Raw genomic sequence first — 18,011 nt, forward strand, 5'->3', positions numbered from 1 at the left:
GGGAGCAGTCTAGGGCACAGGGGAGCATTCTGGGGCACGGGGGAGCACTCTAGGGCACGGGGGAGCATTCTGGGGCACGGGGGAGCACTCTAGGGCACGGGGAGCACTCTGGGGCAGAGGACATGTTTTCAGTCTTCGTCTCTGGTGTGTATATAGATGCACAAATCCAACAAGTGTGCAGCTAAGATGTGCGCCCTTTATGTAAGCTACACCTTAATAAAAAGGTTTAAAATCATAGGTGGAAAAAAACCCACAACTTACGTACGTATTACGTAACAAAGTAAAACCTGGGGAGGGTTAGACACAGGATTTAGGATAGCAGTCACCTGGGGGTCAGGGCTGGGATGGGGGTAGCGCACGGGGACATGTAACTCACTGATAATGTCCTCAATATTCAATATTCCTGCCGTTTGCCCGCAAACCTCCCCCTCCAGGAGGCTCTCTCTGACCCCTGGATCTACTTCAACGCTGCGGCCCAGTCACGTTCTCCACAGCACACATCATCCTCATCATCCTCCGCTCTTCCCTTTTCACTTACTTGCTGTTGACTCCACCTCTCTCCCCACGACAACAGATGTGCCAGGAGAGAACAGACCTTTCTCCCTGCGGGCCCCCCGGCCTGACACACAGAGGGTGCTCCGTAAACACACCGTGAGTGAATAAATCACTGAACATTTACACTAAGGACATCTTTCCCTGACTCACGAAACAGCTTGCCAAATAACGCAACTTTAAAATTCAGCTTTTTAAAAGTCTATAGTAGTTTGGAACCTTGTGGAGTCTGGGTAGGTGGGTGGCCAGACAGACATATGGGCAAAACAAAGAGCGCCTAGACGCTGATTATTTACCACCTTTGGAACAGCCACTCGAGGCTTAATCAAACAGGTCAGGCTGGAGGATAATCAGGGAACAAATCCCTCCCGTCTCAGAGACTCAAACGACGTCCCCGGAACACGACCTCCCGGCTTCCCACTGCCACAGGGAGGGGCACACAGGGCCCTGCAGCTCAGGCCACAGCATCTTCTCCCCCGCAGTCCCCAGAACTCTTCTTAAACTTACCCTCACTATTCACCCTTCCACGCTGTTCCTCCAAGCATCCCTGGTCCACCTAATGAACTCCTATTCACCTGGAACAACCCAGACTCAGGAACCCACTCTGGGTTGCCTTCTTTCGTCCCCCCCAGCCCAAGCCCCTCCGACACATCTCTGTAAGTGCCCCCCACCCATGCTCTCTTGCATGGACTCATTTACATGTCCACCTCCCCAGTCAGCTCCTGCCTGACCCACCGCCAGGGCTGGCTAGATGGTCCTGAGTGAGAGGACCACTGAACAGTTCCCAAAGAGAAGCGTGGCCAGGCTTTCTCCACAGTGAATTGGCGTGCTGATCCAGGCCAGCCCTGCCCTCTCCCGTTCCACCTGCCTCTGGCCAGGCTGCCCGCACAAATCCCACCCTGGTTTTCCTCTTGCCTCGTGTCCACCTCTTGGAGGAGAAGCCAGCAGCGTTCGCCCTCGGAGCCCTCACTGCCCAGCCCAGGGAGTGACCAGGGACCATCCCGGGAAGCAAAGGCCACATCTTAAGTCAGGCAGGGGGGCTGGACCAGGCTCCCAGTGGGGTCAGAGCTGACCAGAAGGCCAGTGGACAACAACGGTACCCAGACCTCTGGAAAGTGTGAACCACCCATCAACAGCAGCTTCCGAGGATGAAGTGCGTCACCCCGTGTGTCACCCGTGCTCTGGCTGCCTGGTGTCTCCAGTGCCGTGGTCAACAGAAGAGGTGGCTCTGTCTCTGGCTGAACCCAGAGGCAACCACCATCTTGCGCTCAGGGGCCAGAGCGTGTCATCAGACATCGGATCCCCACCCGGCAGGTGAGATGCTCGCGGCACGAGGGACCTGGAACCAAAGATGCCCCCCGACTCTGGGCAAGCATGTGCCAGGAGAATGGACAGCAAATGGCGCCCACTATTCAAGCTGTTCTCTCTCTGGCTGTCTCTCTGCATCCCTCCCTCCCTCCTTCCGGACTCTCCAACATGGTTAAATTAGCATACATTAAACAGGACTGTTCTGCACTGCCTGTAATGCGTTCCTTTCCAAGTCCAGTTAAGTGGCCAGTCGATGTTTGCTGAGCAGCCACGGAATCATTCCCTGAGGCCTCCGGGCAGGGGCCAGCCTCCCCATGTGGGCTGGGTGGGGCCCCCTCCAGCGAGACCAGCTCAGTTTGGGCGTTTCCAGTGGGCATTAGCTCCAGCAGCCTGGGCCACCTGAAGCCCTCCCTGCCCGTCCTTGCGTCTGCACTGGGGCCCTGCCTGCAGCTCCCTCCTGCCTCTGTGCCCTCTCAGGGGACCACGCAGAAGGGTCTCCAGTTGGACCGAGCTGTGGATTTCTAATTCCACAGCCTGATGGGGGTGCCTTTCCAAGTCCACAGACCGCTCCTCCCAACTGCCCAGGGAGGATGCGCCTGCTCTGGACGCTGCTGTGTTTGCTCCATCAGGAATTCTCTTTCCCAGTTTCCTGACACCTTGTACTCTCCCTCTCCCCTCTCCCACTCCCTAGGGCCACGGCTCCCATCCTCCTCCCGTTTCTGGGCATCAGAGTCCAGCAGGGACATTGTCCAGACTTCACTTAATATCCTGCAAAGGAAGCTCCCCGAGCAATGGCATGCACTCGCTGTGTGACCTTGAGCCGGTTACTTCACTCCTCTGAGCCTCGGATGACCTGGCGAGCGAGCATCCACCTTGGCTGGGTTTTGAATCCTGGCTCCATCAAACACCAGGGATGTGGCTTGGGTGCACTGACTCTACCTTCCCAGTCCTCAGTTTCCCCATGAGTAAAATGACGGTTTTAATAACATCCCCCAGCTGGGCGAATCCTATACAGTAGCATGTGTGTCCAGTGCCCGGCACACAGTAGAGGACCCACCGTGTCAACAGAGAGCAGCTGCCCTTATCCCTGGGAGACCCGCAAGGACCTCAGTTGTGCCCCCGTCTAGTCGCCCACTCGCTCGTGGGGGGCAATGTCCTGTGCTGCCCCGGGAAGAAGGCGAAGTCCCCCGCCTGCCCCTGCGGAGGCTCCAGGCTGCCAGGCCCCTGCTCCTGCCCCAGGGTGACCGTGCAGCCTGGGGAGGCAAACGTTGATTCGAGCCAGCATAGATTAACCCCGACACCCAGGCACTGAGCGAGACGATCCAACTGACGCAGACTCAGCAGGGCCCCTTGGAACTGCAGGCCACGTGTCACGGCGCCCGGGACCTGCAGCGACCGGCCCCTCCGCCCTGCCTTCCCTGGGACGGGCGGCGCGGCAGCAGACCTCTGCGGGGCGGAGTAGGCTGCGGGGACCTCGGGGACCACGTGGCTGTGTCCTCTGTGCTCTCTATCCTGCCGGGGACACTCCTAGGAGGAGAAGGTGAAGGGGGCAGGCCCCAAGGCCCTCAAACATGTGGCCCCTGGCGGGCATGGCCTGCTGTGGACTGAAAGGACAACCGTCTGTTAATGATCCTGGGAGCTCCGGCGCGAGGGGACCAGGGCACGAATCTATAAACACAGTGGACAGACCCCAGATACATCCCTCCTGGTAAGATTCATTCAACAAACATTACCACTCTGTCCCCAGTGCCCGTGGGGTAGGCCTGAGGCTGGACGATGGGGACAAAGAGACAACGAGAGTCCCCTAGAATGTAGGGACCTTGTGCGCTCTGCTCCCTGTTGTAGCCTTGATGTCTAGCACAGGGCCTGGCACACAGTAGGTATGCAATGAAGGTTCGTTGGATGACTGAGTGATCTCCACCCTCAGGAGCTCACAGTCTGCGGATGAGACAGAAGAGCAGGAGAGCAGTGCACCTCCCACTGAGCACCGAATGCTGGAAACGCACAGCCCCTGGAGCGAGGACCCAGCCTCGCTTCCACGCCTGCGGTGATGGGGCCTCGGTACCTGAGGGCAGCTGTCAAGGGAGGTCGTCCCCCGCAGGAGCTCTGCACCCTTCTGTTACTGAACCCAGGATTTCTACAAGACGTGCTCCATAAAACTTCTGAACCGGGAGGGGAAGGAGGAAACATCCCTGCCCGCGGGCCCTTCTCCGCTCTCCAGGTCCCGCAGGCCCCAGCTGCTCCCCGCCCCAGGCACGTGACGAAGGCCTGACTGGGGTCCGGGGGCCCTCAGTTGTCCATCCTTCAATTCCCTTCCAGGAACACGGTCTTTGGCCATCTCCCCCAACGTGTCCCTCTCCTGGGGCAGGAGCCCCACAGGGCTGGCAGGCGAGTCCTGTCCTGGGCTCTCCATGGGCCCAGGAGGAGGTCTGAGCCCCGTGACACAGGGCCAGGCCGGCTCCCACGGCTCTGCCACCCCCTCAGCTCTGCTCAGTAGCTACCCTCAACCCAAAGGGAGCGGCCCAGCCTCCACGCCTTGGCCTTGAACCTCCGTCGCCCTGGACGCCTGCCCTCACCGCCACATCTTTGCAGCCACCATCTCTCGCTCCAGCTGCGTGTTCCCATGTTCCTCACTCTGGCCTGAGCACTGACCATGCCCACATGACCCGGGTGCATCTGAGTGCCTGTGAGCTCCCAGCAGCATGGGGCGTAACCTCCTTTAGTTGCTCATGCTTCTGGTATCACATCTAAGCATCCTTTGCCAAATCTAAGGTCACAAAGGCCTGCCTCTGTGTTTCCTGGTAAGAGGTTATCACTTTTAGCTCTTACATTTGAGGTCTCCGACCCCTTTTGAGGTACTTGTTTACCGTGTGAAGGAAGGCTCCAAATTCAGTCTTTTGCGTGTGGAGATCCCACTATCCCAGCACCTTTCGTTGAAAACCCTGTTCCCTCCCCCACTGGACGGTCTTGGCACCGGTGGGAAGAGGCCAGCACGGCCTGCGAGTGTTTCTGGGCTCTCCGGTCTACCCCGTTGATCCCTGTGTCCATCCGTGTGCTCCGTGTGCCGGGACCACAGGTCGCCGTTGCTTTGGAGTAAGTTCTGACATCGGGAGGTGGGAGTCCGCCCGCCCTGTCTCTTCCTCGGGGTTGCTGGCCGTCCTGGGGCCCCTGCCACTCTTTGTGAACCATACAGTGCGCACGGTACCCCATCCTTGATCAACAGAAACCTGACAGACGAGTGTATCCAGCGCTCCTTCAGACTTTACATCCTTCGATGAGTCAAGTTTCAGTCACAAAAGACCCTACTAACCCTGACAGAGTCCGATTGATCAGCACATTCAGTCATGACCACACTGTAAACAGAGGAGCTGCCCGGCATGACGGGCCCGGAGTGGGACCGGGCACGTGAAGAGGAGGAAGATGCTGCCAGTGGCTGGACAGAGAATAAACAAATGCCTGGGCATCTCAGGGGCGGCTGTCACTTGCCCAGTCACCCAAACCCAGGACCAGCACTGTCACAGCCCAGACCCCAACATCTCGCCCCTGGGCCTCCTGCCCTCACAACGTCCTCCTCTCCCACCAGGTCCACCCTCTATCTACACTGTCATTCCCCATGGGGGGTGGGGATGGTCCAGGCCTCACCCCTCCCACCTGTGCTGTGCGGCCCCCTTGGCTCCCATGCTCCTCTCTCTACCCTCAAACCCCTGATCTGATGAACCTCCTCCTCAGAGATCGCGTCTAAATTTCCTTCACTTTGCATTTCCCCCTCACTTTATTAGAGACTCGTGAGTCTTCCCAGACACTACATTAAACAAGTGTTTATGGAGCGTCCGAGGGAGCTGCAGCAAGCCCCGGGACACGGGGCGGATGGGCGTCGGCCTCCATGGTGGCCCCCTCTGGCAGGAAAGACAGAGACGAGGAGGCCCGGGAGCCCGGGAGCGGGGTGCCCTCCGTGAGCGGTGGAGGCCAGGCCAGGCCGCCTCCGCAGTGGCTGCGCAGTTCAGGCCGCCCTCGTGGCGCAGGGAGCTGCCACCGCTCCACACCTCAGCAACCCTGGGTATCTTGATCAACACCCTTCGTTTGGTGTGTCCTTGATAACTGCGGTCGAGGACCTTTCTGTTTATTAGCCATCTGGACACCTCACTTTGCAAAGCAGTGCCCTCCCCGGCCACAGGTGAGACTGACCACGCGATGCTGAGGCACGAAGCCGTCCCCGCAGACCTCCCTCAGAGGCCCTGCGACGCCGCCTCCCACCCGCTCCCTGCCGCTCCTGACCCACTTGTCCAGGAGCCCTTCGAGGGCTGAGCCTCACCTCTCCACTGCGCAGGCGCACCCGGGGGCTCAGCGGGACGGCCGCGAACTTCCCTATGACTTCTGGCCATGACCTCGCGCCCAATTTGGGGAACAGGTCTCCTCAGCTGCCTCACTCCTCTGGGCAACAGACGAGAAACGCCTGCGCGGCTCCACTGCAGTGCCGGGACGGGGCAGCACGGGGTCTCACCCTGCCGGCCGAACGTCCCTGTCCCTGCGCAGGAACGCCGCCGGGAGCCCGCCCGACAACGATGCGGCACTGCAGGGGAGCCGTCCCGGCAAGGGGTGGACACTCGGGGAGACGGCACGAGTGGGAGTCCAGCGGGTGGGGCCTTAGGGAGCCGACCCGAGGTCTCATCTGGGGCCGCTGCTGGCTGTGCAGCTGGATTCTCCCAGCTGGGGCGAAGCACCCGACACCCTTAACAACTTCCCTCTCTGCTCAACCCGCAGGAGCAGGCTCTGTTGTCTGCAGCTGAGCTCTGAGCCTGGCCCAGGGTTGAATCAGCACCGGCTGAATGAGTGAGTGAGTGCATCTCTGCCTGCACAGTGAGCCCGGGGGCCGGCACAACACAGGCCTCAGGCCGTGCTGGAGGACCGCAGAACCAGCAAGCGGGTGCCCGCTGGACGTGCACAGCTGCTGAGGCTGGGTGGGCTTCGAAAAGGCTGGGGGAGGCAAGATGCAGGGGGCTCAGCTCCTCACACGCCATCTGGCACCAGAAGAGAAGGGGACTCCTCCTGGCCCGTCACCTCCCCTGGGGGACAGCGGCAGCGCAGGCAGCACGGCCTTCACGACTGAGGGACCGTCCTGGAGAAAGGCTCCCACAGCCAGAAGACGGCAGCGTGGAGGAAGCTGTGACCGCTTTCAGCGCAGGCCTTGAAGGAGATCCCGAAGTAGCCCAGCGGCCAATGTGCAGAAGGCGACTCGAGGCCCTGCCTGGCGGACAGAGCGGGCTCCCGGGCTGCCAGTGCAATCAGAAGGACACACCAATCAAACGAGCCAGCACAATCGACTCACGGCCAAAACGGCCCCCGGCCTGAGCTCCACACGCACACAGCGAGGACCCAACCTCATACACACACATGGCGAGGACCCAACCCCGTACGCGCGCACGGCGAGGACCCAACCCCGTACACGTGCACTGCGAGGACCCAACCCCACTGCAGCTTCGCAATCACCTGAAGATCGCCCTCAGGCTCCCCTGGGAAAGAAAGGGCAGCAGTCCCAAGATTCTTATTTTAACCAATATTTGAAGCCTGAATGGCTTCCGGGTTGTAAGGAGCCGGCAGAGCCCTGGGTGCCTGTGAGGGCACTAATTGATGCCTCCCTGAGGCTGGGGCAGTGGGAGGCAAAGCTACACAGATGCGATGAAACCCTATCAGCATAGACACGTGGCGTCACGGCGCCCGGAGAAGGTGGAGACACAGCACTGCCTCTCGCCCCGACGGCTGGGCGGCGCTCAGCGCAGTCAGATTCTCCCGCCGCCCCCACGCTAGGCGAGGCTCAGGGCTCAGCGGGCCCCTGGACCGCAGCGTCACACAGCTGGGGAGTGGCCGGGACGTGAACCCGTTTCCACCGAGGCCTCACCAGGTTTCTCAAATATGGCTCGTGATTTCCGGCTGCGGGCACCCGAGGCAGGGCCTGCCCGCAGCGCCCACCAAACGAGCTCCTGAGGGCTCCAGAACACAGCGGTCCAGCCCTAGTGGCCGACCTCGGCCTCACCGCCAGAGCCTGTCTTCTTGACAACCCGCAGACGTCCCCACTGCAGGTCCAGGGGACTGTGCCTAGCACTGGTGGAGCCACGCCCCTGGAGCTGGGCCTCCTCCAGAGCTCTGTCCAGTATCCACTGGAAAAACACCTAAGTGGGTATTCCTCGGGACATTCTGGGAATCTACGCGAAGCACACAACCATTGCACAAAGATGCAGAAATATCGGCAGTGACAACTGCTCAACAGCAGAACACTAAATACTTCATAACGTCGTATGTGCTGTACAGGAAATAAGCAGCCACTGAAAACGCGGCCGCAGAACCGTCTTTCCTAAGCGGGGATCTCCCACATCACTAGCCCACGTGACCCGCATGAGAAACACAAGGTCAAATATGTTGAGGGCACGCTACCCAACAGGGAACAGAAGGCCCTCAAAGGGGTCCCTGGAGCGAGCTACGTGAAAGGCAGGCTCCGGGGAACCAGCAGACATGCTGAAGCCCCCAGGGCTGGCAAGAGCAGGGAGCTGCTAATCCCCTGGTCCTAAGGGATGGGGAGGGAGCGTTTACAGAACCTGAAAGGTCTGCAAGGGGAGAGCCACTCAACAGGAGCAGAGGGACACAGCCCCTGCCCAGCCTGGTCCCGCAGTGATCTCGTGTCTGTGCCGGGAGGTGCGGGAGTGGGTGATGGAGGGCACCCTTCCCCGCACGGAGCACGGTGGATGGGAGAGAGGCAGCCAGGGGGACGGATGCATGTATCCAGCACCCCAGACACCCCAGATTCTTCCTCTCGAGGTAACCAAATGAACCTTCATTAGCACATTACACGTACACGTTTAATCTCATTTATACCAACCCCATCCCAAAGTCACTGTCCTTTTCTCCTGGTGGCTTTGGGTCACCCTGACCTAGAACAGTTAACGCTGTAGGAAACAGCATCTCATTGAGCAGATGAAACAAACCAACCACAAACTTCACTGACGATCCGAGCTCGTGCGGTGACAAGAGTGTTTGCGCACGGAGCAAAGCCTGGAGGGACGCCCTCCCACATGAGGGACAACTGAAGATGATTTTCATTTTGTTCTGAGTGCTTTTCTTTATTTTTCCAACCAAATAGAGTGAATGTGACTCAGGATTTTCAGTTGATTGGTTTGCCTTGTTTTACAATTCAATGACTTTTAGTAACTTTACTGACTGGTGTAACCATCCCCATAAATTAATTTTAAAACACCTTCCTCCTTCCTCCCCCGCTTGCCTGGTTACACACTGTCCCCCTTTCCCATCGCCCTGGCGACCCCTAATCCCCTCCAGCCTCCAGGCATTTGCCCATTCTGGACTTTCATCTGATAGAACCCTGCAACACGTGGTCCTCTGTGACTGGCTTTTTCACTGAGCATAATGTTTTCAAGATGCATCCATGACACAGGACATGTCGTAGCTCCTCCCTTTGTAAGGGCTGAGTCATATTCCATGGCACAGATGTACCACATTTCGCCCATGCATTCACACTGCTTTCCACGGCATTGCCACGGAGAAGCCACCGAGAGGAGCCCGCTCTCCAGAAAGAAGGCGGAGCGGGGCACCTGTGCAAGGGGCCTGGGCCCCACCAGCTCCAAACCCCCCGCTGGCCTCAGTCTACCCCCCGCCCCAACCTCGTGCCTCATCACTATTATTTACTTAGTATTTTCCTTTAAACGTCTCACTTCTTTTACTTAACTACATTTATTTTGAAAAGAAAATTCATGTTTATTTATCTTCACACTTTAAATGCAAAAGTACTATCACTTGCCCAAAAGAGAAAAGAATCCAAAAAATAAATACCATGAAAACAAAACAATCTGGCTCCAGGCTGTGCTGAGCTGTTCTCCTTCCTGGAACCACGGGCTGGAAAGAGCTGGAATGGAGGGGCCTTCTCACGTCGGGGTTCGACGCCTCCACAGGCAGCAGTGAGACTGTTCGCCCACTTCTGAGGCTCTGCCCTGCCAGCTCCAAGATTCCAGGATTCCAGGGTTCCCACGTGTGGAGGGTCAGCCCCTTCACCAAAGCCGTGCTGGGAGCCCAGCCGAGAACCGGCACTCCTGGGCGCTCGAGGGCAGAACGAGGATGTGGCTGGACCCTGCTCGGACTGTCAGGTCCTTGAAGGCTGGGACCACCTCTGATTCCCATGTCACCCCAGGGCCAGGCTCAGAGCTGAGTATACAGCAGGTGCTCACTCAGTGTAGAATGAATGACTCACAGACGCATGCATGAATGAGCTACCTGGTACGAGAAGAGAGACAGACCCAAATAACTGTAATATGAAAGCTACTCAAACCATGAGGAGGAGGCTGTTTTCCAGGAGAGGGGTCTTCCGGCAGGAGGTGAGGGAAACCTTGGTGGACAAGACAGCATTGCAGCTGCGCCAATGAACACGACGGTTTTAACCTCCAGTGATGGTGGAAGAAAGAAGAAGAGGCACAGGAGCTAGAAACGGGGCTCACGTGTCCCGCGTGCTCTTCACGGTCAAGGTGAGGGGCGCAGAGAGGGGTGTTTCTGAACGCCACCCTCAAGGGTGTGTGTTGAGTCCTGCAGGCAACGGGGAGCCATCGAACATTCTTGAGCAAGGGTGGCCCGATCAGACCAAGCTCCCATACGACTCGTCTGGCAGCAGGTTTGCAATGGGGGCAACGAAGCAGGGGGACTCCCCTCACCCTGGCGACTGCCGCACCCGTCCAAACCTCCCGCATCACCCTCAGCCTCCCTGTCCCTCACCCACCACACGCCATTTGTTAGAAGTCTCTGGCAACTCCCTCCACAAGGGACCTAAATGCCCTGCCCTTCTCCACTGTTGCCACGTGAGCTGGTCCAGGCCAGAGCCCCTTTCCCTGGACGCTCCACCAGTCTCCCAACAGGCCTGGTGGCTCCCTCGGCACCTTCTACGACTCATTCTACAGCAGAATAGGCTTCTTAAACATTTTCACACCATGTCACTCCCGAGCTCCCGCATTAGCCCTCCAAGGCCCAATCAGGACCAAAGTGCATCTCCTGGCCCACGGGCCCACCTGCCCTCTGCACCAGCCGGCCTCCGTGCTCCCTCCTCTCTCTGCCCCCTCGACTCCTGCCAAGCCCCTGCCCGTCTCCCCTGTCACCACCTTCCTGGGCCATCCCCTCGCCTGGATCCGTCTTCGCCAGATGCTCACAGCTCCTTTCCTCCATCCCAGCCCAGGCTCGGGGCACCCTCCTCCTGTCCCCATCGCCCTGCTTGTTTTCATCATGGCTTTCCTGTGCTTCTGCAACATCAGCGACCTGTTCACTTCTCTCTCCCCAGGAGACACAAGCTCCCTGCAGGCAGGGACGGCCCATGGTCCATCTACGTGGACAGCGGCCTCGCCAAGCCCATTCGTCCCAGGAGTCATGGTGCAGAGTTCATCACACCTGCCGCCAAGTTCACCAGCAAGAGGAAGCTGAAGGTCGGCTGGCCGGAGGACAATCACAACACACCTGACACACAGTCGTGGCGCCACTCTGTCCAGGTGCAGGAGTCCCTCCCTCGAGTCCCTCACAGTTACGTAACCTCCCCGTGGCCCCCAGGGCCTCCCTCATACTGGAAAGTCTCTCCAGGGGCTGGGGGCCCCAAGCTGCGACGCCACATGGCCACCGAGGAGGTGCCCCCAAGCCGGCCCCAGCCTGGTGGAAAGAACATGAAGCAAGTGCCCCAAGCAGAACGTGGCCTCGTTACTATTCATCACACCTCAGCTGCCCGCCTGTCTGGCAGGTCCTGGAGGAGCCAGCGGCGGACATGAAAAATGGACTCATTAAGATGGTAAATAATTCAACAGCGAGCAGACTGTCAAGCATGTGGCGTTTCCGCTAGGGCAGCAGCCCCAATGCTTGCCCAAGGACTGGCCACCTCCGCAGGGCCCACCCGGCCTGCAGGCACGGTCCACACAGCCCCAGGGCCGCGAGAGGGAGGTGGCACCCTACCAAGGAGGGAGACAGCACCTCTCACCTGAGCAAGGCCCCGGGAGCCGCTCGCAGCTCCGTCAGTAACCCTGGTGCCGCCCAGACGGCAGGGCCCTTGGCTTCAGGATGTGAGTGTGTAGAGGAGAGAGCCAGGCCAGGTGGGGCCTGGGGCAGAGGGCCCCTCCGAAGGGACAGCCACATCTTCCCAGAGTCCCAGATTCCAAACTTGGAAAACGTCACACGAGACGAAGGCGACTTCTCACCAACACCTGGGTGCCCAGGGAGGAGGACACCCTAACAATTGCTCATTGAATCAAATGACTAATTAACAATCAAGCCTATTTTCTGATCCAAAGCAAGGTGCAGCCTTACAGGGGAAGCTCACGCACTCCTCTGGTTTACTTCTTCTCTCAGGAGCAGCTCCCTAAAAAGCATCGCCTGCAACGTTCTGGGGGCATCTCAGCCCTCGCAGAGGATAGCCCCCTCCCCCGGAGTGAAGGGCAGTGTCCAGGTGCACACCACGTCCCGGGATACCCGCTAAGTCAGCCTCATTGACAGTCTAGCCGAGCCGCTCCTCACACATCCCTTCCATCCAGATCCACACGGAAGGGGTTTTGCTGCCAAACTCTGTTACTATTAATAGCTACCAGCCATGGGAATGCTCCACAGGCATTATTCCACTTCCTTCTCAAAATGGCATCATGAGCTGCTTACCCTGTTCCTGGGCCAGGAGGAAGGTGCAGAGACAGGCAGTGGTGAGTCTGAAGGAGGCAGGGAGGCAGGGAGGCCAGTGGGCAGGGGAGCCGGGATGAGCCCAGAGTGTCTGGCTCCGAGGCCACACTTGTAACCATCCCCTAGGGTCGGCCATAGGAGGGACCCTAAGATGTCACCACCACAGAAAGGCCTCGAGCAAACAGACCAACGAAGATGGTGAGAGAGGAGGGGGTGTTTCTGCCCCTGTGTGCTGTCCCAGGCCCTGAGGGCAGAGGCCAGACCTTCCCACCATGGTCAAGGTGGGACCGCCTCAGGGGCGATGCCCACGGGGTCCTTCCTGCCTGGTAGTGGCCCCCGGGGGTGTACTCGGGGGTGCCTGCTCCCTGGCCTGTGTGCCTGGCCCCCTGGCCCTCTGCAGGCCCCTCTGCCTCAACCAGAAGGATGTCACTGCTGCTGTGGCAGACCCAGGACCCTGCGGGAGGAGCCAGGGAAAGGGCAAAGGCAGGACAGAGATGCGGACAGACGCCTCCCGCACGGCTCACGGCAGCTCGGGGAGGCTCGCTAGGAGCCTTCTGGGCTGGCCGTGCCAAGGCCACTCCTGCCGCTGGCGCCCGTTCTCCGTGGAACACTGGGGCCAGGGACCTGAGGGGCTCCCAGGGCCGCCCGGAACTGACGCTGGACTGTGTGGCGGCCTCCCCAGCCCTGTGCGGCGCAGCGACGGAACCGAAGGGCCGGCCTCCTCCGCTCAGAGCTGCGGCACCAACATCCACCACAGACAGGCCTCACCACCTACAACCAGCCGCCTGGAAGACGAGGGCCGGTGCCCGTGGCGCTGGACTCATAAAGGTCCCCAGGGCCCGGCAGCCACCCGCCCTCGACATTTAGTGTGTTCCGGAGACAGCGAGTTTCCTCAGCCAGGCCCAGACCCCAGCTGGAGGCGGGAGCCAGGAAGGAGGGCGGGGGACAGGCAGCAGCCCGCCCGGCCCTGCACCCCCAAAGCCCAGGAGGAGGTGCTTTCTTTTTTATTGTAGTAAAAGCTGACAAACATGAATTTATCATTTTTAAGTGTCCGGTCCAGTGGCATTGAGTACACTCACATTGTGCGCAGCCATCGCCACCATCCTCTCCAGAACTCTTTCATCTTCCCAAACTGCAGCTGTGTCCCCATGAAACACCAACTCCCCACCCCGCCCCCCAGCCCCTGGCACCCCCATTCCACCTTCCGTCTCTGTGGATCTGACTGCTCATGAGTGGGCTCAGACAGCATGTGCCCTTTTGTGACTGGCTTACTTCACGTAGCATGATGTCTTCCAGGTTCATCCACGTTGCAGCAGGCGTCAGAACTAACTTCCTTTTTAGGGCTGAATGACATTGCACTGCATGCGCAGACCACACTTGGTTTATCCCTTCGTCCATCGATGGACACTTGGGTTGCTTCCACCTTTTGGTTGCTGTGAACAAAAGTGAGCAAACACCTGTCCGAGCCCCTGCTTTCCGTTATTTTAGGTGGAAGTCAGAAGTGGAGCTGCTGGGTCGCATGGAAACTCTCTGTTCAACTTTCCGAGGAGCCGCCACACTGCTCTGCATGGCGGCTGCGCCAGTTTGCGTGCCCCGACAGCGCACCAGGGTTCCAATTTCTCCACATCCTTGCCCAGGGGAGAATGGCTCGAAGCAGGGTATGGGCTCTGTGGCAGGCAGAGAGAAAGCATCCCCCGGGCAGAGCAGCGTGGGGGCAGGGGCGGCGTCTCTTCTTTTCCACAGCACTCCTCAGAGCTGTTACCAGCCCAGTGGGCTCGGGGACAGCGTAGGCGGAACTGCTCCAGACCGGCTGGGGAAGCCGTGCGCTGCAGGGGGCCTGGCCAGGGCCCCGCGGAGGGCACCGCAGCAGCGGAGTGCAGAGACCCAGGGCCAGCGCTCAGAGACGCTCGCAGCCAGTCTGCATCGCTCCGACATCCAACACAGGGCTTTGCTTTCACCAAAGTATCAACGGGTTGGAAACAACAAAAAGGGATCTTTTATCTGAGAGACACTGAGAACAACCCTTCCAGAAGACCCCGTTACAGAGACCTGGGTAGGGGTCGGGGGAAGCTAACGGCCCACACCCCTTGGTTTCCCTTGTAAAGGTTTGCTGGTCTACCTGGCGCTCACGCTTTGTCAATAACCCCCAGCACGTTACCTCTTATAAAAAGTTAATGCTTCATTGCATAATTAGCCTCATCTGGGTTAGAGACGTGGGAAGAAATCATAGGACAGAAGCTCAGGTTTAGAAGGGACCCTAAGGGCTCAAATCCTCCGGGGAAGATGAAAACCCTCCAGACTTCGGCCCAGGGGCCGCCCAGTCTGTGCCTCCCCCACTGCAGAACGGGGAGCTCACCCCCAACCCGGGGCAGCCTCCTCCATACCCGGTGAGTGAGCAAGCTTCCCGCACACGAAGCAGAGCCCTCCCCGTGCACAGCGACTGCGGGGGGGGGGGGGGGGCCCAGCTCCTCAGGGCTGCAGACGCCCCACGTCAGACAGAAGCTGGGAACGGACGGGGAGGTGGTGAGGCCGGCCCTCCTGGGGGAAGCATGCAGAAAGTGGCCTCCCGCTGGCAGGCCCGGCCCTCCCCGCCTGTCACTGCCAGACCTGAGCATCCAGGCTTCTGCCTGCGAGAGATACGCCTGGGACACCAGGAGGCCGTCGGCAGAGGAAGTCAAAACAAAGGCACTGGGGGAAGAGGAAAAGCTTATTAATTTTTGGGCCCCCTTCCAGACTTTACACCTGGCCCATTCCAGCATTTTCTGAACTGACAGACTCAGGCAGAACAAGGGAAGGAAGAGGGACATCTTGTGCCCTAGAAATTCACTGCCCAGGGCCACCTACTAAGGCACCGCTGATTCAGAATCACAGGACATTAATTAGCTTGGGGGAGCGGGAGGTCGGGCACAACGCGGGAATGCGGGGCTGGCCTCTGGAGCCGCGTGGTCGGGGCTGAGTCCTCACTTGGCCACACACCTGCTAGGTGACCTTGAACGAGTTACTTAACCTCTCTGGACCTCCAGTTCCTTCTCTGAGAAAGGGAGACGACAGAGACGATGCAATCTGGGGTGGCATCAAGCAAGAGCGGGTGACGGAGCCATTAGAACTAACATCCCTAACCCCCCTCCCAAGGCTGGGAGTCCCCCCCGCAGCCCGCTCCAGCTGGAGGTGGGAGGAGGCAGCCCTGCCCGGCCTCTCGAGGTCCCGCAGGAAGAAAGACGCTCAGCACAGCTAACAATCAGGCCCTGGGAGGAGCAGTGGGGGGCCTGAAAAGAGGAGAACTTCCACTCGGGGTCGATGCTGAAAGCACAGGGCTTCTGCGGGCTCAGGCCAGGACTTCCTGCTCTCTAGGGAGCAGTGGGAGGAAGGGCTCGCGACATGGTTGGGCGGCTTCAGCCTCGTGACTCCCGTTCGGCCAGACTGTTTTCATTTGGACCCCCAAGTGCTGAGACCAGCACCACTGACTTCTGCCGCAGGCCCGCACCCGGCAAGATCAGATTCTGGGGGCCAGGCCTCAGCTCCACACAATCACCTCGGGCGGCCGCCACTGAGAAGGACTGAGAAGCTTCAAGCGTCCCTCCTCTGCAGCAGCCCCCACAGCCACCTGGGGGTGGTCACCATTGTCACCCCACCTCCAGGTGGCCGCTCAGGTGCAAGGAGACCAAACACATCAGCAGGTGTGGGAGCTGCCCTGGCTTAAGAGCCGCACACCCCACGGAGGCCGACACCTCCACGGACAGTCCCATCGGCAGAGTGTCCAGGCCACCGGGAGGGACGCAGCCAGCACAAGGGCCACCGTGCCCACAAAGCTGCAGCACAGCGGCCCATCCGGTGTTTTGCACCCCAACTCGTCCAGATGCAATTTACCAGCATTTACCGTGAGCACTGCTGCCGGGCGACAGGTGACAAGCTGCCTTTTCCTGTCCCAGGGAAGCGGCTCGAAAGTCAACCAAGGTCAGATTCTCATGTGGGAGAAAGGGTCCAAGCCTACAAGCTTTGGTTACACCTTCACACAGAAGTCGCTGCATTTTATGACCACCAGGCTTTGCATTATCCAGGGGGGCATTAACGTCCCTTCTGTTCCCCAACCAAGCAGACTTTGCTTATGGCCCCACAATATCCTTTGATCCTGGGGATCGAACGAAACTTTACACAGGACAACATTAAATGTCTGTGCTTAATACACCAAAGACACAACAGTATTTTACCAGAAGCATTTTCCTCTAAACGAACGCCATGGAGAGCCATCAGCACATATGACTTCATCAGACCTCGTTCCGATCTGGGCCCATTTCTCTCTTTGGAACACACAGGCCATGTTCACAAGAAGGCTCGTCACAAAGAGGGTTCAACGTGCATGTATTCACTTGGCAGGCGCATCACGGCTAGTCACACGTTGAATAAATATTATTAACCCCTCATTTGTGTTAGACACAGGCTGGAGAAACAAGGAAAATAAAGCAAGGCCCTGCCATCAAGAGACTCACGTAAATAAGGTAAATAGGGATTAAGAAACACGTCAATAAATGGATTCTGAGAATGCTGACCAAGGTACACCCATGGGGCAATGAAAGCAAGGAAGAGAGAGAATTAACTTTGCCTGGTGGAAGAGCAATTTGGGTTGGGTTTTGAAGAATGAATAAGAGTTCTCTGTGCCAAAGGGCACTCTAATTAGAGGGAACAGCACGTATGAAGAAATGGAGGCAGGAAAGAGAAGCAAAAGCATGAAAAAGTCTGATGATCTAGTGCACAGGATGCACGAAGACTCTAGAAAGTCTATTTGATTCGTTAACTCATCAATTTTTAATTAGACAGGCAACATAACTTAGGAATTAAGAACACAGATTCTGAAACTAGTGTGCCTGGGTCTGAATCTCAAGTCTGCCATTTCGTACCTGTGTGACCATGGGTTAGTTATATTTACTCTCCCTGTGCCTCAGTTTACTCATCTGCAAAATGATAATAATCACACCTACCTCAGACCAGTGTCTGTTCATTCAGCGAACAGTCACTGAGCACCTGCCACGCGTGCCGGGGACGGTTCTAGGCACTGGGGACACGTCAGGGAACAAAACAAAGACTCCTGCCCTCGTGTAGCTCACACTCCAGTGGGGACAACGGAGGGGACAAGAGGAAGCATGTGAGACTGAGGTCAGAGGTGACGGAGTCAGAGGGCACGGGGCCTGTGACCCTCGCCCTGGGGAGGGGGCCGCAGGAGGGTGCTGAGCAGAGAGGTGAGGGCTGGCAGGGGCCACCCACGAGGCTGTGGTCCCAGTGAGGGCTGGCAGCGGTGTGGCCAGGGGTAGGGGTGCTGGATGCTGGGTGCGCTCTGAAGGGAGAGCCCCCGACGTGCTGAGGGACAGGGGCGTGAGGGGAGACAGAGCCGTGGAGGACACTCAGGGGACCGAGCCTGGACACGCACAGCCTCCAGGGCAGAGCCGGCTGCAGGGAGCCCGAGGGAA

The sequence above is a fragment of the Equus quagga genome, chromosome 1, assembly GCF_021613505.1.
Source record: "Equus quagga isolate Etosha38 chromosome 1, UCLA_HA_Equagga_1.0, whole genome shotgun sequence".
Classification (NCBI taxonomy): Eukaryota; Metazoa; Chordata; class Mammalia; order Perissodactyla; family Equidae; genus Equus; species Equus quagga.